General features: G+C 41.9%; 1 protein-coding gene across 1 annotated transcript in view; it reads right to left on the bottom strand.

Annotated features, from left to right (window-relative positions):
• Positions 1-24799, bottom strand: part of PAG1 (phosphoprotein membrane anchor with glycosphingolipid microdomains 1) — a 116350-nt gene that overhangs the window by 69585 nt on the left and 21966 nt on the right. The window contains exon 2 of the mRNA XM_082326046.1: positions 20146-20205. The gene's annotated coding sequence lies outside the window, so the exon portion shown is untranslated. The remainder of the gene's footprint in view (positions 1-20145; positions 20206-24799) is intronic.

Genomic DNA, 24799 nt, shown 5'->3' with positions numbered 1-24799 from the left:
AATTGTTAGCGTGCTTAAAATATGTGTGTAACATTGTAACAGCCTTGCTGTCAAGCATTAAAGAGCACTTTTAGGCATTTTGCCCCTGTAATCTTTGGAGACTTCAGTAACTACAAGTCAGGGGAAAATCAAAGTGAAAAGAAAAGACAGGTCATCATGAATCTAAATGCAATGTAATCTCATGATAGACATTCCTACTATAGATGCACAACTTTAAGTTCTACAAGAATTTTACTGTCCTTATTTTAGTAAAGCTGGGACGAGTACCTTTGTGAACATACCAGTGCATCGTGAACTATCTGAATTGGGAAATTTTGCCAGAATATTTTATACATTGTGATTGCTGTATAAAATATGATATGCCTCATTATAGAGGGTTTTATTCTAAGTTTTACTTTCTTTTATTTGATACCAACTTAGATTTTTTGCTTATTTTTTATTATTCTTTTAAAAGAAATTTTTGTGATATTTTCAGATATTCAATAGTAACACTATATTATGCACTAAAAATGCCCCCAGGGAACTTGGAGATAAGTGTTTGTTTAAAGCAGTTTCCACTTGCAGTGGATGAAAGTAACAGCCAACCACACTGGGGTTTCAGGTTTTTTTAAGGAGGTGATGGCAGGCACATTTTGTTATTAATGTATAGGGGTTTTAGCTATTGCACTCATCATCACGGTCAGAACGACGGTTAAAGTACTGAAGAGCACTGTGCACAGCTGAACCATCACTTGGATCAGTTGCATGCAGAGGAACGGAAACTTGGATGAGCCCCAAATTATGGTAGACCGAACGTCTCATTTGCCAGCAAATCATTTGTATCAGAAATGACTTTAAATGACAATACTAAAATTAAATTTGTCCCATGTTTAACATGCCCATTAAAAAGAAATCCTTCAATGCCATTCACTGAGGCTCAGATGCAGATAGTCAAAATGACCATGTGGTTGGCCATAGCCCACCCTGAGCAATATCCCTGACTTAGACAACCTGCAATGGCTGTGGAGTCAAGGCTGAACCTACTCACTCAAAAATTCACCTTTACAGGTACGCTGTTTCCACGAGTCTCCGATGCACAAAGGTACTGGGAGTGCCACCAGGAGCCTCAGAAAACAAAACTCTTCATAGACTAGGATAGTCGGACCTACATGAGTTTTTGTTGCTTTATGAAGAGTTGACTTCCATTTCACAGCAGCGCTCTACCAGAAGCGCTCCTGGAGCCTCCTGAAGCCTCCAGTCACCCCTAGCTTCCCTTGGGTGACCCTCAAGAAACACAGCACAGTGGCAGCAGCGGGCTGGGGTGGATCTGGGGCTGGGTGAGTTTCACAGAGCTTTGAGCGAGGAATCAGTGCTGTAACAAAGCAATTTCACGAGAGCCCATTGTGAACCTAAATTCATAATTTGTCATTTAATTCATCAGAATGGAAGCTCAGTGTGAATGACTCCATTAAGGCAAAGACAGAATTAGCCTCATCACACATGCGGCAGCATATGTCTCTTTCAACATGCACTGCAAAACAGATATGGAATGGAAAACAGATGATTTTTAACTTCCTATTCTGTCTACTGGTAAAGAAAACGTTCTCAAAACCCTGCATATCTTCATGTAAATTACTCTATTGCAAAGATAAATATCAAAGGTATGTGAGATGCTAGATAAGTAGCAAAAAAGGCTTAAAAGAACAAGGAAGAAATAAAAACACCTACAAAATCTCCAAAGACAAAAAATAAACAACAGTTTATTTGTGTTCCCAGGAAAGCCTAAAGCCAAACATTAGCATTTTCTTTTGGAGGCAACTTCCTGCATATTGAGAGCCAGCTTAAATAAACGGCTGGCTTTTCTTCTTAGAATATTTGGGGAGTCTGCAAATTTTTTTCTCCTTTGAGAAAATAAACATGAAAACCAATGCAGGAAGAACGCCACACAGGAGCAGTGCAGAAGAAATTCAAATACCTTGTTATAATTATAAATGAGATCTTGGCCAGGCAGAAATGCGTATGACCTGCTGTCAGGTGGAAGTGCTTGCCAGCCATCCTTCAGGAGCAACAATCACAGAAATCCACCCTTGTCATCTTCTTGTTGATCTCCTTTCCCCACCCCTCATGAATTTTATATGGCTTTTCATTTTTATTTCCATACCCTTAATCTTGCCTTAGCCCATCCCCTGCTAGATCCCAGGGCTCTTCTTTTGTATCCCAAAAACCTCAGTTGAGGATTTGCTGGCATCTAATATGAGAGGTTCAGGGGCTCCAGTCAGCTTTAAGCTGCAGTAATTTTTTCTACTTAGTAAAGCCTGGAAGGAAAGTACTTTTTCTTCCTTGCTAGATAGTAAACATTCCTCCTCCACTGGGCAAACAAATTATCTTCTGTTATTTGTAAAGACACTCAAGTAATATTCTTGTTTACCTTTATAAACGTCTTTGTGCTATCCCCAGTCTAGCTCAGGGAACTGAGCCGAAGGTGTTGCAGCTAACGTATGGCGAACAGGAGTAAGAGCCTCAACACTGGAGAGCAGTACCCAGAGAAATCCGTGCACAGGAAAATGCAGAAACAGTCGCTCTGAAGCCTGAGTTTGGGCTAAGACAGCAGCAGCAAAATGGATCTCAAGACAATAAGTATCTTCGGTGAGCAGTTCCATTTTACTCATCAACTCAGTAGAAACATGGTTTTCTGCCTCCAGGGAAGGGTGCAACATGTACTCATTAATGACTGTTTATACAGATCAACACTACTGCTGTATTAATCCCCGCCGTCCTTACATGAGGTATTTCATGATCAAAGTATTGCAATCAACACTGCCAAAGCAACATTATTTGAGCAGTCAAGTTAAGCACATGCACGTTTGAAGGATCAGATCTTAATGAGGTTTTTTGGTTGTTTTTTGGCACGAATACAACAAACACTTCAAAACAAATACAACTCTGCCCATGCAAAGTGAAGGGCTCTGCTCATGTAATTAGCATCTACAAGAACAAGTATTTGTTTATAAGAATTGAACAAATCATTAAATATTTATTAGATTATTTCATAAATAGACTAATTAGTTCTGAAATAGCTGCTTTCTTAAACTACATGACCAGTATGTAATCTGTTACCCTTCATTTATCAGTTTTCATTGAAATGAATCCTGCAAATCTGACACAACTTCATTAAAACCACCAGATTGTCGGTCAAATCTTTGCAGGTGGTGCATGAAACTCAATGCATCTAAATGAAAACCAGTCTACTGCCATTCCAGTCAATAAGGCTGCAGATGAACCCCTATCTTTAACTTGGTCATCACAATCTCAACTGTTTGATGCACATCAGCGTACACCTTAGAGAACGTAAAGCCTGTTAACTCATAGGGTCCCTCTGAAAATGAGAACATATCCAGTGCTCACCCAGGTTAGTTTAAATTACCAAAGCTGGCTCTAAATTTATCAAATGCAAAACATTTCAGTTTGAAACTGAAGGTGACCGAAATGTTTTGCAGCAATATGTAACTTCCTAAGAAAGATGATGTTAGAAATATTTCCCAGATGTGGATTAAGATTTCCAGATTAATAGAGAGAGCAGGAGAAAGCGGGAGATATGTGTTCCTGACCAAAAGCTGCTGACTGTCTGCATTGGTCCAGGATGCGTCAGCCAAGAGACCTGAGGCTGGGTTCTGGGTGCTACAGGCAAATGGCTGGGCAAAATAGACTTGGCTGCTCTGGGGTGAATTTTTCTCCATATTGTTCCATCAATGTTTCCAAAAGGCCCAGTTTCGCTTCTGTATGACAAAAAGCAAGTTTCAAATCTAGCATTTTGCACCAAAATAAATTTGGGGTTTTGACCGGTCACAAACACAAGCAACCAGGCTTCCAGTGCATCTCCTGAACTACCAATGCACAACAGAAGCTTTATGAGAACTTTTCGTAACATTCAATATAAAAGCTTACCTAAGTATCTGCTTCAAACTCCTATTAGTATCTGCCATATCTCAGATTACTTTTGTCTTTTTCTGTGCATTTTCTACATTCAGAACCATTTTTAACTTACTTATGGCATCAATAAGCTACATGAGGAACAAGGCGACTGACATGGCAAAACCAAACCTAACACAAAAGGTCTCTAATATATATTGTAATGTTGTCAGAAATAACCACAACTACAGAAACATCATGGAAATAATAATAAAGGCAATAAATTGAAGCTATGTGAATATTTATTTTTATTTTCAAGACACCTCCTGAAATTATGAGATCAATTTGGCTTTGTTTTTCTCTCATCACTTACATCTTGTCAGAAGGTAGTGCAAAAACACTGCAATCAATACTCTCTTGCTAGCCTGGATTAACAGATTTATGTTAATTGCAGCCATCTACATAAAAATACTCTTTAGTATTCTTCTTCCATAGGACTTTTACTGAGGATGAAGTTCTAAACCCTCAGATAAAGTAAAAATAAACGATTTTTTTTTAACAGAAAACTTACCTTGTAGCACACCTTTAGCAGATGTCACGGAGAGGTCTGATTGCTTCCAACGGCTTTGATCTTGCTATCATGCAGCGGCTCCTGATTGAAACAAGTGACCTCGGAGGACTGGGAGGGAATGGGGATCATGGACCTCAGAAAGGGTCTCCTCACATCAGACATGCTTTTTCATACTCTATTTACTTTCAGCCTGGACTGTGTGAAATATCAAATCCCGGCAGCTCTAGCTAATAGGATGGGAGTTATCAGCTCCTCAAAGGTTCACGCTTCTCGTCTGTGGACAGGACAGCGGGATACCTGCTCCCACCAAGATCCTGCTGATTCTGGTGGGCTGATGCTGAACTTCACCTCAATTCTGTGAGGAACACCCAACAGCGAAATAACAGAAGGGCAACTAGCCTGCGTTTCACTTCACCTTCCAAATGGGGAGAAAACTAGGAGAAGAAAAAGCCTTAGCCACTGTATGTTCTTTTTGTGGTATTTGCCATTTCTTTCAACAGCACGAACTAAGCCCCGGTAAGCATCAAGTGATGAATGAGTTGCTTGTCCTGGCTAAGTGCTGAGCTTAGATCGTGGGATAGAAGCTAACAAGAAAAATCATTGAAAATGCAGCACCTGTTGACATTTTCCAATATGCACTGACCTTTCCAGTACCATTACATTTAACTCTGCAGCACAATCACATTGTTTCAGCTCTACATATCAGTAAGATCCTCATTATCTGAATCCTATCAAAATCCTTACACTTTTAGTGAGAGCAGAGAAAAAGACATTACTGAAAAAGGTCTGTCTGAGACAAGTGTCAGCTCAGTGACACCAGAAAGACCCCCACTTTGCTGCTGGGGTTAATTGTTCACACCACCGTACTGCAACCTAGCCAGGTAAGTACTGTGCAGAGACTGATGACTACCGTGAGGATGACTTCTGGTGACAGTGACAGTATCAGGTAGCTGAAGAGCACTAAATGTGGTATTCAAGGACAGAGTATAGAAAATGAACCTTGTAATCACCAGCACACCTGCAAATCAGAAATCATTTCATGATGCGTGAGAAGAGTCCATGTTAATTTATCACACAGAACACAAAACCCCCTATTCTCCCTTGTTTAACTCACCTTATGAGGTTATAATGATTAGTTTTATTTCTAGCAAACCTACAAATTTGCTTTCCTTCACTTCCCCTCCTCCATTTACATTTGCTTAATATGCAAAGGTAATGCATTTTATTGAAGAAATAAGGAAGATCTGCATTAAGTCACGTCTGCTTCAGAACTCAGTTGACTCCCCACCAGCTGGAATCTATTATTTGATTAAAAATGCTGTTGTGCCAGCTGCCATGCAGCACGTTTCACTACCCTGATTCCTGGTGGAATTAAATCCATAGTAAAAATGTAGTCTAGCATGAATCAGACTCTACTCAATATTAATACATACCTGGAAAATAAAAGCATTTAAAAAAGAACCCAGCCCTCCTAGACCTGGCCACGTCAATCTCTAATACAGAAGGTGCTCAGTGGGGAAGAACTTCAAATTTCACATATTATAAGGTAGTACTTTCATAAGGCAATGCCCTAATTATATGCTCAGGCTTGTTTTTAAGAGTGATCTCTCTTACCATAAAAACAAACCAAACTCCTCTTCCAACAGAACCAGTCCTAAAATAAAAGACAATTGCCGAGTTTAAAGAATTAAAAGCTCTTGTATCTCACTGATATGGTGAAGTATTTACTAGCTGAGGGTAATTATTAGGGAATGTGCCCAGAGCAAAAAATAATTTATAGTTAAGTCTGTTACTGCTAATTTAGTTAGAATGAGAGACCGTGTCAGGCAAAAAGCCCATTTAATTCAAGGGGGATTTCTGCCTGATGTGGACTGCAGGAATATATGCCAAGAGTATATGCTGTGAATAAGAACTGAAAATGTCACTCAGCTTCTTACAGTGCAAGAACATTAAAAGCTTTAAGGCAATCATTTGCAAAGGCATGCTTAAAAGGCCTCTATATAGAAACATAGCAATGGTATATTGATAGGACTGATTTTTCCCATTTTCATTTTCACTTACCTCAAAGCAAGCTGCAGACTAGAGCTTCACTAGCTCTGAAAAAAGTCCATTGGTAGCTCCGAAGAAAGTTTATATTCAATGGGATGTTTGCAGCTTTCTTTGTTCCATGGATGGCCATGAAGTTAAGAAGTTAAAAGGTTTTGATGGCTTCAGACAAGATACGGTCTCTTAATATACAGACATAAGAACATGCAGAGGTAAGGCTGAACGCCCAAGCCCACATCCATTCCCAGTGGTGTCAAGAGAGGGTGCTCAATACTTTCTTTAGAAGGACTAGGTAAGTATTATGTGACTATTTCATTGATTAAACTGATTGATTAACAACAGTCAATCTAAATCCCCAAGTAGCAGTTAAGTTATGCCATGTATAAAATAGTTGGAAGAGAATATAGTAGGTTTCAGTCATAGCACTGAACGTAATTGAGGGGTTAAGTCACTACTGAGCCAAGCTGCTACGATGTGATGGTTGCTTAAACTGAACGGATGGTCTGAGCATGACAGAGACTAGCCCAGCGCCCGCACTACAGAAAGTGGCATTGTAATGGGCAGCTTTGCTGACAGTGTCTGCAGGGAGGCAAGTCCCTGCAGCTGGAGTCCTACAGGTACTGAACTCCTCTTCCACTCTGAACATGGATGTCCAGGTCAGACTCTATGGAGATACAGAAATAAACTAACTTTGCTGCATCTTAGAGATCTTCCTTTCAATTATATTTTAATTCAGTTTGCAAAAGCTTGACCTAATACTTCTGATTTTGTGCTTTTAAATTATTTCTGTTTCCAGATCCATTACATGACTTCCTCAATAAGCAAGAAATGTATTATTTCATATATTTTTAGAGACTGAGTTTTGTATATTTTAACTTTTTACTCTACAACCACTTTCAGACCAGTAAAAAGTGTTGTAATGTAGCCCCATCTATGTTTGTTCAAGCACCAATTAGAAATGCATTACGCATGCACATACTGACAAACATCCTGCAAATACAGAAGATATGTAAATAATGTTTATGTACTTCTCCTATTCACTAACTTTTCTGGCACCATATGCCAGCAACCTCAATCCACCGTCATCAAATGAGTCAACCTGTCATGGATGCATTCTTCTTGTCTATCATGCAAAATGGAGATGCTCTCCATGCCAAAGATGCAAAGTACCTGGACCTCCAACAGTACCTGCTTTACTGAGAGAGAGCAACGGCTCATCTAAAGACATCACAAAGAGGATTTACACCACTGAAAAGGAAGTTTAATTTCTCCTTGGTATATGCTGCTTGTCTCAAAAGTGTCACAGACAGTGACATTTAAAATCATGATGCTCCTATACACCAAAAAAAGCCATACATTGAGATTTGGCATGATTTCAGGAAGGGAACACCAGCAAACCCTGTATAATACGAGTACAACACCCAGACTTGCCAACAGAGACATTAAAAAATAGATTCAATGGCAATTACAATATTCCTAGCCCAAATGGTAGCTAAAACTTTATCCCACCCTATAATGGCATGTATTGTGTGTAGGCCTTACATTTCAATAAAAGGAAGCAAATGCTTTTAACAGCACACTGGAGTTTTTATGAGATATGCGATCTACAGGAAGACTATTGTCCCTCAATAAACATTTGTTGACTAAATGTGCTATTGCAATTAACATAACCCTTATTGAAATGATAAAAGATACTGAAGTTTAACTTAAAGAAAACTACTGAGCAGTAACAGCAGTAAGGTACTCTATGAAAAAAAATTAATTTATATTTGTATTATAATATTTATATTTTAGTTGTACTGGTGTAAAAATCCTCCATACATGCAGGAGGTGTGGAGGAGCCTTTTGTGGTCCCAGAGCAAACCCACCCAAATCTGCCCAGGCTGATGCTTTCCCAACAGCAACAGCCACCCGGGCTCAGCGGAGCGCTGCAGCAGCATGCGGAGTCTGCGGCTCCGCCACACGCACGTGCCTGCCTGCGGCAAAACACACGCTGCCCCAAAAGCACAGCTCCTAACGCCTGCGGTCCTGCCTCAGCCTGCCCCTGTGGCCCAGGCACGCATCAGGCCCTCATGTGAAAGCTGATAGTCTACACAGTAGGGGTATATGAACAGAGGTGTAGGGGAAGGCTCCTATACTACTGATTCTCTGAGTACTGCCAGCCCATAGGATCATGTTGCCTTCGCTCCATAATCTGGAAGGCATAAAGTCACCGTGGCAGGAGACCTGAGGAAGTGTTATGATTAAACTGGTGACATAGGCACTGGCAAAGAGCTCCTACGGATGCTTGGGAAAACACTGAGCAAACATCCCATCCATATTCAAACCTCCCATTTGCCAAGCTCCTGATCTGCAGCAGTGCTGAAAATAAGCCTGCAAATGGAAGCGCTGGTAGATCTGATATTAAATACTAAGGAACGCCACAAGCCCTTAAGAAAAAAGATATCCGTATTTCAGCTCAGACATTCAAACTTAATAGAAATATTTTAAGAACATTCCTTACTAAGGACATATGCCTTCATTTTTCACCTTTGCCATATGATAACAACATTCATTTTCCTCACATGGGGCTGTGAAAAAGCTTACGAAAGTTGTGAAGCACTGAGCCATCACAGTCATTTTCTCTTCCTTGCATATAGTAGCATCTAGCAGTCCCAGGCCAGGATACAGGCACGCTGGACGCTGTGCTCTGAGAGAACAAAAAAGGTGGTTCTTGCCTCAGAGAGTCACATTTAAACATAAATAAAAGGCCAATAAGTGGATATGGATGGTTGATGAGGAAGTAGAAGGAAACAGAGAGACAGCATCAGTCAACACAAGAGGCAGTGGCTGTAAGACATCGCTAACCTACTTTTTTTTTTTGCAGGGATTATGGTAGAGGAGATTTTAAGAAGGGATTTAAAAGGAGAAAATGAGGTTAAGTGTGTTAATGTCTGCCCACAGCTCATCCTTAACTTCAGCAGTAGCAATGAATAAAGCCCACAGATACTGGTTTGAATACACGGCAGGTCAGTAATGAAGCTGATGTTGCAGGTGAACTGGAGGGATGTGTGGATGGATGGGCCAGAAAGGGTCTGGATATGAAATCAGGCTGCTTCTTACTACCATTATTGTAAGAGAGAGAGAGGAATATTACAGAAATGCTCACAAGACAAATTTCTTTTTACAGCAGGTTTGAACAAGGTAAAAGCTACACAAGCCATATGTGGACCATGCTTGACAGTGGACTGAGGTGTGGCGTTGCTTCAGGATGACAGGCATCCCTAGGCCTCGCTTCTCAACACCTCTCAGTCCACAGACATCTCTGGAGGAAGAAGCATGCCTTATTCAACATCCTTCACAGTTGATTTTTTAAGCCCAGGACATCATTAGCTAAGTTGGTTGTTTTCATGAGTTACTGTTTTCTAATGACTCCTGAAATATCTGTATGCAACAGCTGGAAACTTCTGTGCTCCACAACTAATTTGGTCTTTTGTAAATTGATTTACAACTGTACTTGCTATTTAAGTCTGGTAGAAAATATTTCAGATAATATTTTTTCTGTCATCTCCTTAGCTCAGCCATTTTACAAAGTTAAGAGAGCAGAGGCATCTAGGGTCCATTTGAGCTCAGTAACAAACCTTGGTCTTAAAACACATTTGCCTTTCAGCAGATGACAGCCTCAACAGCAGTGCTGCCTTTTATCCAACTGACCCGTGAGATGGACTAGTATCTGCCAGCCTCTTACTAAGCCTCTGAAAATATCTGTTTGTTTGGTGAGGCAAGGTGTTTCACCAAAGACATGTTGACATTAGGTAAAATATTGTTTAGGGTAAAAAAAGGTAAAAACAAAAAAAGGCCACAGACATCTTCTTCCCATACACGACCTTTTTAATGGTGGTTTCCAAATCAACCACTTTTCATCAAAAGTTGCAGCAAAGCATCAGAAGAAAGCAATTTTAGGAACACAATAACATCACAAAATTAAGCAAACTCTTTTTGCTGTAGTGTATTCAGATAAACCTTAACAACGAAATGCCTGTTAAAAATATGGCTTACTGTTCATTTTTTTGCTTAGTGCTCTTCACTGTGTCCTTTAAAAGCTAATAAGCATCAACACCCAAAGTAAAGCCAGTAGGTAACACACTAACTTGCTAATATATCACTGTCCTAAATAACTGTAGGTTGGAAGAGCACACTAAGTCCCAGCATCCTGATAACAAGAATGATAGAATCATAGAATCGTTAATGTTGGAAAAGACCTTTAAGATCATCAAGTCCAACCATTAACCTAGCACTGCCAAGTCCACCACTAAACCATGTCCCTAAGCACTACATCTACCTGTCTTTTAAATACCTCCAGGGATGGAGGCTCAGCCACTTCCCTGGGCAGCCTCTTCCAATGCTTGACAACACTTTCGGTGAAGAAATTTTTCCTAATATCCAACCTAAACCTCCCCTGGCATAACTTGAGGCCATTTCCTCTTGTCCTATCGCTTGTTACTTGGGAGAAGAGACCAACCCCCACCTTGTTACAACCTCCTTTCAGGTAGTTGTAGAGAGCAATAAGGTCTCCCCTCAGCCTGCTTTTCTCCAGGCTAATCAACCCCAGCTCCCTCAGCCACTCCTCATAAGACTTGTGCTCCAGACCCTTCACCAGCTTTGCTGCCCTTCTTTGGACACGCTCCAGCACCTCAATGTCCTTCTTGTAGTGAGGGGCCCAAAACTGAACACAGTATTCGAGGTGCGGCCTCACCCGTGCCAAGTACAGGGGGACAATCACTTCCCTAGTCCTGCTGGCCACACTATTCCTGATACAAGCCAGGATGCCATTGGCCCTCTTGGCCGCCTGGGCACACTGCTGGCTCATATTCATAAAACTGTTGACCAATACCCCCAGGTCCTTTTCCACCAGGCAGCTTTCCAGCCACTCTTCCCCAAGCCTGTAGCATTGCATGGGGCTGTTGTGACCCAAGTGCAGGACCCAGCACTGAGCCATATTGAACCTCATACAATTGGCCTTGGCCCATCGGTCCAGCCTGTCCAGATCCCTCTGTAGGGCCTTCCTGCCCTCCAGCAAATTGACACTCCCACCCAACTTGGTGCCATCTGCAAACTTACTGAGGGTGCACTCAATCCCCTCATCCAGATCATTGATAAAGATATTAAACAGAACTGGCCCCAATACTGAGCCCTGGGGAACACCACTTGTGACTGGCTGCCAACTGCATTTAACTCCATTCACCACAACTCTTTGGGCCTGGCCATCCAGCCAGTCTTTTACCCAGCGAAGACTACGCCTGTCCAAGCCATGAGCAGCCAGTTTCTCCAGGAGAATGCTGTGGGAAACGGTGACAAAAGCTTTACTAAAGTCCAGGTAGACAACATCCACAGCCTTTCCCTCACCCACTAAGGGGGCCACCTTATCATAGAAGGAGATCAGGTTAGTCAAGCAGGACCTGCCTTTCATAAACCCACGCTGGCTGGGCCTGATCCCCTGGTTTTCCCGTACGTGCTGCGTGATGGCAGTCAGGATGATCTGCTCCGTAACCTTCCCCAGCACTGAGGTCGGGCTGACAGGCCTGTAGTTCCCCAGATCCTCCTTCCGGCCCTTCTTGTAGATGGGCATCACATTTGCTAACCTCCAGTCAACTGGGACCTCCCTGGTTAGCCAGGACTGCTGATAGATGATGGAAAGTGGCTTGGTGGGCACCTCCACCAGCTCCCTCAGTACCCTTGGGCGGATCCCATCTGGACCCATAGACTTGTGTGGGTCTAAGTGGTGTAGCAGGTCACTAACCATTTCTTCTCGGATTATGGGGCTTCATTCTGCTCCCCGTCCCTGTCTTCCTGCTCAGGGAGGTGGGTACCCCGAGAACAACTGGTCTGACTATTAAAGACTGAGGCAAAGAAGGCACTAAGTACCTCAGCCTTTTCCTCATCCTTTGTCACTATGTTTCCCCCCGCATCCAATAAAGGATAGATATTCTCCTTAGCTCTCCTTTTGTTTCTAATGTATTTATAGAAACATTTTTTATTGTATTTTACGGCAGTAGCCAAATTAAGAACACTGTGTCCCGTCCAGACCAGTCAGTCGTTCATAGCGAGCAATGCCACAGAGCAGCGCCTGGCTCAGGGAGAGTGGCACTGCCTTCCAGGCTCCACCAGCTACAGGGACGACATCTCCACTGATCTGAACGGAGATGCTGCACTCACATGAGGACCCAGCTGCTCAGAAGTAACTCAACGTGCATGTGGCAGCCTGAAGCTGAATTCTACCCCACAACTGGGTACCTACACTCCCTTCACACTACAGCATCCTATAAGGCTCTTTCAAGATGCAACTTACAGTACAACAAAATAAGCCTCCAAAATAAGTTAAATGAACCATGTCCTAAAAGTAGCTACTTCCCTCCCCTGACTAGAGGGAGACCTTGGGTGATCAGCTCTGGTGCAGACATCCTCCGAGAGTCCTGAAGAGCACTCCAGGATGGTGAAGCACAAAATGTGTGTATTCATATTTTAGTGCTTTATTTGGGGCTGTGTATTCTTCTGCTGTCAAAAGCAGAGTTATGTTCCTGACAATAGTAATGACAGAACTAAATGAACAAAATAAGAGTTCAGAGAGGCAGAGCTTTGGATGAACAAACCTTACTAATTGACTGGCTACGAGCTATCTAAATAGATTAAAAGAATTATTATTACAGCTCTAGTTTAACAGTTTGGAAAAGTGACATTTAAAGTCGCTACTTAACATTCAGACATCCTTAATGCTATGCAGTAAATTTGTTATTTAAAATCTACTTGTAAATACATGGTAACTCTTGTGAGTTAACGGCAGCATTCAAAAGTATTGGCAAGAGCAAATCAAAATGCATCCATTTTTGAGAAATGAAGTATTTTCATGACTTCATGTTCTCACGAGATAGCAACCATAAAAAATGTGCCCATTGCAACATGTACAATAGCCCAGAAAAATGCCATTTTTGGTACACTATCTTCAGATCGAGTCAAATGAAATCAGATTTTCAAATCCATGAAAGACAAGTCATCTGAAAGCTCTGTCGTGCTTCCCTGATGCCATCTTCATAAGTCAGAACACTACATGTGAAAGTTCATACTTTTGATTTCCTAGAAGATACCAATGAAGTATCATATTTTCCCCTTCTTATTAAAGGCCACTTCCTGGGGGGAAAAAAAAGTGTGCATGCTTGAGTCACTCTTACTTATCCTGGATGGACACAGACTATGCTGTCCCAGTTGAGTGATTTAAAATTGCATTTATTGTGATGTTTCGTGATTGAAGAGGTCAAAGCCTTCCCTGGGGAAAACAACTATAAGGTGTTCTGCAGACCAATTCAAGGAATACGTGTGTGAACTTCTTAGCTTCACAAGGTTAATGTGTGCCTTGGTTTCACTGTAAATAACATGACCTTCTTATTAACCAGGAGAAAGACAGTAACTTTCATGTCTATAGAGTAGAAATTAATTCTTTTCTTACATTTCCCCTCCCCCCTCAAAATATGCAAAGCAAATTTTGAAATTCCCAACCCTATATATCAAAGAACATTCAGGTTCAAAGTCAAGTACTAGAAAGTCAAGAAATGCCAGAACAAATTTAGTTCAGCTCCCTTGTGTTTATACATTAAGATGAAATATTTAATTACATGATGATGTGCTATTTTTTGACTGCATTATCTGTGTTTTAAATAACAAGAAACAAATTCCATAGTGACCTGATTTGACAAGATATTCAGATGTCTATCTCATTTCAAATACAATAATTCAATAATTAAAGTTACTTATCTTGCTGAGAGAAGTATAAGGTCAGAGAAAAAGTTTCCTAAGAACACCTGTGAGCTCAATTTTTTTTCTATTTTCAGTAGACAAAACATTTTTGGAAATAAAACATATCTTCCACCAGCAAATACTGCTTGATAGTATGCTGTGATCTAATTTTGAATGAACAAAACCAGAACAAATCTCCTTTTGCCTAATTTTTTTTTCAAACAGGTCTATCACAATGACTAGCTTATCAAAATATTTCAACTCACATTCTAAAAATACCAGCTATTTATTATTTTAATCTGCTGTACAGACATCAGTCTAACACTCAATTAGAGTAAGTGGTTATGAATCATGCACATTTCAGGAATATCTGGCTCTCTGAACAACGTTTGGGTTTTAAATCTTTATTGATAAAAATATCTTACTTCCAACAGAAATCTACATACAAATGTGCAAATTAAGGCGAGAGCAGTGAGCCTGCTTTACAGCTGAGAGGTGTCTGGGCTTGGATAGTTGCCTTCTCTGCCTACTTCCACCTTGGCTCGGATAATTGGAATAAAGATGAATGAAAATTTAGGCCTGCAGTTTTAATAGTAACTATTTGTTATTTAAATTTCCTTTTCCACACTGAACGATTGCAAGAACGTGTGCTCAGAATTAAAAGGCTGCTCTTTAGCAACAGCACATTGATTTCTTGGGGTCCTTGCAAAGCTTTTCACATTGTTTCTGGACTACAGCTCTACACCCCTCTAACTGCCTGTCAGACATCATTTCTGCTTTATGAATAAATAATATGATGCCCAGGGGAAACGTTGGGCTAAGACAAAAAAATCAATATGTGTCTAGCACGTGTTAGGCAGTTGTTCAGCTGAAGTCTGTCTCAAATATGTAGAGTAATTTTAATAACAAAACAAATGCTTTCTAAACTGAGCTTAAAGGAGGGTTATTAAGAAAGCACTACCGCTATGTCACTGCGTATCCTATTTGAAGAATAATAATATTGTCCTCTTAAAATGTGAATAGATATTCTGATTGCAAAGTGTTTGGTGAATACTTATCTACAAATTTCCAATATTAATGTTACAACGATACAGTAGCAACTGATTTTTTACTCTGTTCTTGGAGTAGTTTCGGTGCACATTTACATAGTAAAGCTGTTATTACAACTGACTTATTTTTTATTTTAAAAACACCTTCTTCCAAAATTGCCTTTTTTTTTTTCTTGCAGAGGGGCCTGGGATCAAAAGTGAAACAAAAGCAGGGTAAATTAATGATTCACGCAGCTCCATAATTGCCTTAGTCATTCCTGCAACGTTAGCCTGTTTTTGCAGCCAGCATTGTTTGTTGCTCTGACACCACCACTGTAGCCCCGCAGATGCAAACCCACCGCAGCAATATTTGAATCGCTCCACTTCTACAGGATGGGTCTATATAAAATGACCTTAACTCCTGTTGCGAGGTGGTTCTTTAATTCCTGTACATTATGTCTGACAAAGGCAGGTTTTGTTAAGCACACCATATACTGAGCAGCATCAGTAGGAATTGCTGCTCACTTGTTTTCCCACACCTTATGGAAGGTGGACCTGCACAAGCTTGACTCCTGCACCTCCTTCCTTCCACCTCCGTGTCCTCCAGCACCAGGAAAGCTTGGGCTGTGCCAGGCGGCAGCGCTCAGCCCCTGCCGATGGCGCACATCACCTCCCTTCCCAGCTCACCGAGGGCCAGTGTGGCCCAAGTCTCACAGATCCTCACCTCCTCAAAAACGCTGCCTTCCCACTGTGTTCCTTGCAAACATCGACCTCGCAGTGCAAAACTATGAGGAGGTGGCTGGGTTATTTTGGGACAGGGGACGAGCTGCCGGTGCTTGCTGCCGGCAACCCTCACAACAGCCACAGGCATCCAGACTCAGCAGCATGGCCACACAAACAGCAAAGGAGAAAGAAAACTAAGAGGTAAAGGCAAGACGGCAAGCTGTAGTCAGACTCGATGATGACCTGTGAGATCACTGACTCCAAGTCACCAACATCCAGCCCAGGGACACTGCTCTCAAAGGGTTTTTTTCGCCCCCCTGCTGTTATGCAGACCTTTTAGTGCAGATCGTCCCTTTGGGAGCACGCTGACAAGGCGGCTCCTCCTGTTACGTTCAGCGTAATGAAAAGCACAAACTTCATGTATTTATGACCCTTTCAGATTGAGGAGCCACAGCTGAGTGCCCTTGCCTGGGGGTGCTTACTCCTGCAGGAGAGCTGGCCATCTGGAAGGGCAATCTAAAGAAAGCAGAGGGAAAACCTGACATCTTGGGGAAGGAAACCTGCAGACGTGCAGAAGCTACCACTGATGGCGGCAGAGATAAGAGATGTCTTGAGGCTCACACTAGCTAACGTGGTGGAGCCCATTAGCATCAACACCAATAGAAAATGTTTTTACCAATTCAAAGAAAGTGAAGTGCTAAAGACAAAGTGAGGGGGCTTTCCAGAAAAAAAAAAAAAACCAACCAAACAAACAAAAAAAACAAAGCACCCAACAAAACCCCTCACAAACAAACAAAACCCCAAACCCACCAAAAATCCACACAAGCAAAAAGGAGAAGCCTCAGGCTGAAGCTTGTATGATTTTTTATTCGTGCTGAATATATGCAAATCCCAACCCCTGGCCACAGCAGTGGACTGTTTGCATGTGAACGTTATTAGAGAAACAGGCAGGACGGAAACTTAAAGCAGAGCAGCTATTCCCAAATTATTTCCAAAACAGGCAAGCTGTACATTTTAAGCACCAACCCACATGTCCCGTGCACTGAAGCAGCCTTGAGAGAAGCGCCTCTTCATCCCTTATCGCTGCCTTTCCGGCAGCCGGCACAGTTGGGCTTCTGTCGGCGCTCCCCCAGTCTTGATGAGCGCTCAGATGCCAGCAAGCCTTCTCCTGCCGGCACATGGCTGACCTGCTCGCACCCTGTCCTTCAACCACACACCTGGTGCCTCCATCACGCCAACGCCAGGCCAGACAACCCAGAGCAGAGACAGAGGCAACATGGCAGACCACCTCGAAGCCCAGACACGACCACCACACATGTCAAACCAGGCCTGCGTGTCCTGCATGAGACACAGGTTTGCAGGGGAAGGCCTGCAAACACCTCAGCTGTCCTGCTCTTCACCCCTCGCACGTCCCTCGCCCCACAACATCTATCACAGGAAACCGCCACTCCTCCGCTTGTAACAAAATGACTGCACAACAGGTATTTCTGCCAACCCTCAGGTGACAGGACCACTTCACCTCGGACACTTCACCAACAACTAATCGACTCACACTTTCTTATGCTTTTTATGCTATGTAGATGAATAATTATGCTTCCTAAAACTGACACTGGCTGTAACCTCTCGACCTTGATGAGGCAGAGCCATACCAACCTCGGGGGAGGAACCCCTCGGTGAAATACGCAGACCCTTGCGTGCACGCAGCACCTGGAGATGTGGTTCCACACGGAGAGACCCTCGATGGCCTGACTGGCTGAAAAAAGTCCTCAGTCCTCCCACCTCCTCTATCACTGGCCACACTTGCCTTCCCCACCTCCATCTGAAGGTACTTCCTTCAGCCACTCTCTAAACCATAGCTGTAAGGTGACCCATGAGGAGGTGGTTTATTTTTTTACACAGTCAAAAATCCCACACTGCCAGGCTAAAGTTTGATATTATTTCTCTACCAACAAAGCTGGTTGAAAGGATCCTGTCTTCACCTTCCAGCCTCACTCAAGGCCAAACAACTGCTTCTGGATTGTACCATAAATGGGATCAGAGAAGTAAATCCAGATTTTTAAAAGACCCTAAAAGCCCAATAAAACAATATTTTTTTTTTCAGCTCTAAGATTCCCAACTTTTTTGAATGAGAAAGAAAATTCGCTGGACCTACAGCTGTGCTCAGATGGCACCGTGTGGCTGTCTAACGCTGATGGAAGATTACATGGCATGATAACCTGTTCACAACTTCTAATTTCTCATGCAAGAGTTTAGGTTATCCAGGTCCTTTAGGCATGCAGCAGAGTCATCAACACATTTTTATTACAAACAGGATTTCCAAACTGATGAGCTATTCAACAGGGAAGAGAGAGAGAAAAACCCCTCACCTTTCAGAGGTGTTTCATTTCCAGATCCGAGTATCTTTTAGAGAGAATGAGAGTTCAGAACTAAAACGCTTCATCTTTGACAGATTTAAAGACAACTATCACAATCCTCTGGCTTCCACAAGGTAAGACTCCAGAAGTATGTGTGATATTAAATTGATCTTACATTAATTCTATCTTTAAGGTGTCTGGTCAAGCTCGTTGGTTTCTATGTTCATTTTAAAGATAAATACTATCAAGAAGCAATGTTGCCATCAATCATATGTCAGTTATATTTATGCACTTCTCATGGGCTCAAGATTTGGGATTGAAGCATCTCTGTACTATGTACAGATAACAAAAAGAGACTGAGAGAGGGACTCGGCATATATTCACACGAACTCATACAACCAGTCCCTGTAGCTTAGGAGGTACCTGGTCAGACAAGTTGTGGTAACCGTGTATGTAACCAGAGGTGTGCTCTCAGCTTCTGCAAAAGCAAAGTTAAACCAGTAAGCTTGTCTGAGCAAACCAACTTTCCTTTAGGAAAAGCTAGGAATGTGCGCCAGGTCAGTTACTGCAATGTAGTTACCTTCAAGGTTCTTTACTTATCGTCTTATCGACATTTGCATTAGCAAAGCACTGATTCCATGGCAAGTTTCAAGGCTATCATTGTGCTAAGGAAGGGACTTGAAATCTTCCCACTATTTCTCAACTCAGCCACAAATTGAGTGCACTATATACAACCAAATCCGGTCCAGTACCACAGCATCACTTATTAGAAACAGCCACCTAGCAAGGGCTGGGATACTTGGAATAAAAAATAACCGCAGTGTTTGAAAATTCACCATCTGCCAGGTGTTGGCAGTGGCGACCCAATATAAATTTGATGTTGCTAAAATCTCATCAGACCTCCAGTAAATTAATGCAAGCAGCACCAGTCTACATGCTGAAGACTGGATCTCATCAACCTCCATGCAAAGGTACCAGATATGACTTGCAGACTGCATGCCCAGGCTAACATCCTAACCACAGGATTCTTTTCCATACCCTCCACAATGGGATAGCTTTGTAACTTGAACATGAAATATGAACCCCCAGCTGTCTATTTTGTTATTTATTTTCCGTCCATACCAATGGAGACCTCATTTGCTATGCTTTCAAACCAGGCTTTGAAACAAGCAAATGCAATGTATAGATCTGCAGCGTCGACAGCAATTGCAACAGCAGAACCAGCTTTTAAGAACTTGGCGAAGTGAGCAAAGACGGCAATTTCCAATGAGGCAGTCATCACTCTACTTGACCAAAACAGATCCACCGACCAAAACTCCCATCACGTGGGGCAGGAAAGCCTGTGCCAGCACTGCAGAGCACGTGGTGCCTCTCGCACAGCTCCAGGGAGACAACCAGCTAGAAGCCTGGGATGCTGAGGGGTAAGGAAAGGCTTTCTGAACAATCATATACAAACCCATATCCAGCTGATTTTACCTTTCAGCTGGGACTGGTGCTGCTGCTTTTTAAGACATGAAAACAACAACTGCATTTTCAAAATATATCACATCTTTATTTTATACGCACACACACACTGGCATGTCAACAACACACCATGGATTATGAAGCTGTAAGCAACAGCTTCTGTAAAAGCTACTTGTAACATTGCTGCTACCCAGTTTAATTGCTTAGCACTGGCATCTTCATGAATTACAGAGGTCTTCACAAAACTGAACTAAAGCTGAGCTGACCACCACAGGAAACAGAACACAGTTGCATAAATCATTACCTTGGAGTCTCTGTAGAGCTTGATGTTCAAGTGATATACAGTATTGACAAACGTTTCCTCCTAGGCAAAAAAAAGAAAGAACAATTCACAATTCTGCATTCAATTATGCCACACTGTGGGAATATAACAGACAATATACGTTATCTCCTGTTTCTTCAAATTTAAAATCATATTCGGAGAAACGTACCTTAGAAAAAGGTTTCCTTCCTGTATTTAAAATACCTGAGAGTAACTAATACAGTTTTTAAACTCCTTTTTATTATTTTTGTGTGTGCACCATCTTCTGACTTTCAAAGATCTGGTAAAGAAGTTAGGCTGAGAATTAGGACATTTTATTCCCTCACCTATGTAATGTTGCCAATAATATGGATTTCATAGACCAAATCAGAATTAAAGGTTCCTATATGTGAAGTTAAGGTAGTTTATACCCCTGCAGTGACAGTATCTTCAGAGAGATTTCTGCAGCTGCTTGGGTTTTACGAACAGAAACTCATTGTAACTTAGTAATTACATTGGTTTGGTATCTAAAGAAAGAGCATCCAAGTCAGTGATGAGAGATTTACTAGGAACAGAGAGAGGTAAAGAGGTTGCAAACTTTCCATTAGCACCAGCCTTGCAACACATACTTTTAGTTACGGGATAACAGAGCAGCCATGTGGTTGCAATCAATCCTGAAATGCCTACATAATAAAAATGTTGAACTTCTCAGACTGATCTTTCCATTGCCTAAGTGAAAAATTAAACTAACTTGGTTTGTAAATTGACTTAGCTAGAAGAAAGTACCTTCCTTTCCCTGGATATTCATGTCAGATTTAAAGGGTTTTACCTCATTAACTTTGTAGGGAACTGGCTTGCTATAGTATTGTAAGACTAGTTTAAAACAAAGTTAGAGCATATCTACAGCAAGTGGTTGCAAGAACTTATTTAAAGGACCTTCCAAATTAATTTACTTGAAACTACTGTCCAACTTTTCAAATAAATTAGGCCGTACAGCGCTAACCAGTAAGATTAGGAAATCTAATTACCACCAAAGAAAGCAGAAATAGATATAAAATAGACTATTTCTGAAGGAATAAGCCATTTCTTCTACATCATTAATTTTCAGAAGAGACTTGAGTCTCTAAAGTAGCTTAAGAAATCAGGGATCCTGTCAGGCTATCTGCTTGTTCTGACCACAGAAGGATATACTGATTCAATTACTTTCTTTTGATGTAAACCCAAATTAAAATCGGTATAAGTGCATATTACAACTCAAACTTTTTGCACAAAGACAGAAATAAGTTCTTTTTTTGTAAGCATTAACCAGTTGCTTTGCTCGTTCAGCTCCCCCCCGCCCCTTACTGGTGTAGGCTACTAAAAATAAAGCAGTGCAAGCTCCTGGAGAACTGTTGCTTAGCTACATTCTCAATTATCACAATGCTGGCCTTAATCATTCAGTGTCAAGGTCAAAGCAATTGTTTCTTTACTTTAATGATGAAGTATCCTGTTTATAAAAATCTTATCTGTTTCCTACTTGGTAAAATATTGCACATTTCAGTCAATCATTGCTGGCTAGTCCTCCGGAGAGACAAAGTGTGAGAACATAACCGGCAGTGTTAATTTTTGCCCTTAACGGAGAGCTTTTTTCCCAACTCCACCCAGAATGCCAACTGCCTCACAGTGACACACAGGCAACTAATTATACCAACACTTCTTTCCTTCTTTGCTGTAGCCAGACAAGCATGGCAGAAATGCAGTAGTTGTATATTTATTCTTATTCTTCCCCCCATCCAATGACAAACATAAGTAAAGCGGCAGTTTTCAATAGCGTGAACCTCTAAGTCAGCATTGTGGGAAACCTAAAGCAGAGAAGGAATTTCCCCATCAGTTTTAAACACGAGAATTTTTTGGTTCCTCTTTGCCTTTGAGGGCAGGTGTTCAACTGCAAAGACTGCGATTCTCCCCAGGCTAGTCCGGGCTGCTGAATATTTCATAGCCCCTGAGAAACGCAGCTGTAATCAACTTGCAAATAATGAAATGGGCAGTGATAATAGAGCAGAGGTAAAGTGCGCCATTAGAAAGCATCAGTGCTTTGGCTGCTGCTGCAGTCTTGCTGTAGCATTTTATCAGGTTATTTGATAGAATAATAATGCTATCAACTACGAAATCAAAATGAATGCTATGCCAAAAACATCAGAAAGTGTCTCAGGTGGCCAACATGAATAGCAAAGAGAAAACATCAGAAAGAGTGCCAAAGGAATCATATTCAGGACCGAAACTCCATTAAATGTATTAATCACGTACCAATTACAGACAACCATGCTAGGGTATTAATAGAAAAGTAAGTTTACAAGAATTACTTAAGGCAAGAAAAGTTTTATAAATATTAAAATAAACCAAAGAAAATATTTAAGAAGCAGTAAACATGTTCATTTTCATCAAAGCTTGCAGAGTAACCCAGCTGCTGTCCTAAGTTCTTTGTAACAGGATCTTGAGCTTTGACATTTGGAACCTCAGATGTTTACAGTGTCCCCTCTGTACTGTTTAGCGCTGGCGAGCATCGAAAGACAGCAAAAGACCAACAGTGAGATTACTACAACGGCATTTCCTGAAGATACGACATGAGCTATGATTAAGAATTCCACGTTGAAAACCAGGATTGAGCAAGAGGTGAAATGAAACGGGCAGTGATCGGGCAGATAGCAAGATGTACCTGTGAATTATGCAGGGAAGCTCCACAGAAAGTAATTCTTCATCTCACTTCAGAACCCCTCCAAAACCTGACTGTCCCTGAGCTGCCCCAGGTTTCTGAGGAACAAAGCACTGACTGCGTGTACAAACGTAAGTTAATGTCACAGATGAGGCTACAGTAGTTATGTGGTAAAAGGGGTAAGTCCATACAAAATGACCCATATGGATGGACAGTGATACACCCTACATGAGTATTTCCTATTGACAAAGATGACCTCTACCCATCTTCATGAATTTGGATGGAGGTGTGACTCACACACTGACTCTCTACTCTGATCTGCAATGATAAGCATGGATAAGTCATAGATAAGTCTGTATGTAGAAAAGGGCTACCTCAAATTACTTTCTCCTAACCTCCTCCAGAGCAAGGGGAGTGGTGACTGAGGCAAATGTAGTCTCACAGGCATGGCTTTTGTTAACCTCGTGGTCTGCTATGTATCGTTAGCACAGGTGAATTCCACTGCACAGCCAGTGTCCAGACTCTAAAATATTAGAATAGAATAGTTCAGTTGGAAGGGACCTGCAACGATCATCTAGTCCGACTGCCTGACCACTTCAGGGCCGACCAAAAGTTAAAGCCTGTTATTAAGAGCGTTGTCCAAATGCCTCTTAAACACTGAGAAACCTGGGGCATCGACCGTATCTCGACGAAGCCCGTTCCAGTGTTTGACCACCCTACTGGTAAAGAAATGCCTCCTAATGTCCAGTCTAAACCTCTCCTGGCACAGCTTTGAACCATTCCCACGTGTCCTATCGCTGGATATCCGGGAGAAGAGATCAGCACCTCCCTCTCCACTTCCCCTCCTCAGGAAGCTGTAGAGAGCAATGAGGTCGCCCCTCCGCTCCTTTTCCCCAAACTAGACAAACCCAGAGTCCTCCGCCACCCCTCATAGGACATGCCTTCCAGCTCTTTCACCAGCAAACAGCTGGTAAAAACAGCTGAATCTCAAGTGACTCTACATGATGTGCAACTGTGGGGAAAAGCAGATGAGAAACAAGCACCAGCTGAATAATAAACGTAGTGCTCCAATCTCGCCTGTCAGACATGCAGCAATCCTCCGAAAGTGCCATGTGGCAGGTGGACCCTCCTGCTATGCACCAGAACATGCTCCAGTGCAGAAAAGGGTAGAGACTACCTTGCCCAGCCCGCATTTCCCCAGGCACCAGAGCAAACCCTGCTGAACCATGACGCCCACAGCTGCACAGTCCTTTCTCATTCTCCCTCCAAGCAAGGACTGCTTTCTGACGGTTACACACAGGTAACATGCCAAAGTGGTAGGCAATTCACAGAAGGCTGACGTTGGCTCCATCATTAGTTAACTTCTCATACTCACAAGAATAAGCTGAGTCTTTTTCCTAGAAATTAAAGGAAGGTCTGGATGCAGGACTGCTGGTAGGTTCACACGCAACACTGCATGTTGCAAAGAGAAGTCTTGACAGAAGCGTGAGGTTGCTCAATGGGATACTGCAAACACGTCTGCAAGCACAAAGCCAACAGTAGTGGGAAATAAAAATTGCTACACTCTTTGAGAAAGAACTTCTACGTTCAGGAAAGACTTCAATTAATGTCAGCCTAATCATCTTCTACATGTTTCAAAAAGTAGTTCATAGGAACTCCAAGAATCCAAGCGGATTGTAAAAGAAATATTAATGAAGTTGATAAACACATCCTTTTCCTTCGGTCCCTTTGTACTTGCTATGTTCTCTACACGGATACTCTCTATTTTCATTTCTCTCCTCACCAGCAACAGATACAGTAGGTGGATAGGTTTAATATTGCCAAAGGAAATCTGGTGTACACGTGTTCAGTGCAGCAGGGGGAAATCAGCTCTCTCTAACATCCCAGAAACATCATCTGTCACTCTGAAAGAAAGTGGTGTCTCAGGGTGATACTGCACTGGAGTAATTCCCATGCTTTGATAAT

The sequence above is a fragment of the Platalea leucorodia genome, assembly GCF_965183815.1.
Source record: "Platalea leucorodia genome assembly, chromosome: 1".
Taxonomy (NCBI): Eukaryota; Metazoa; Chordata; class Aves; order Pelecaniformes; family Threskiornithidae; genus Platalea; species Platalea leucorodia.
The sequence above is the reverse complement of the archived record's forward strand: the minus strand, read 5'-3'. Positions and strand labels throughout refer to the sequence as shown.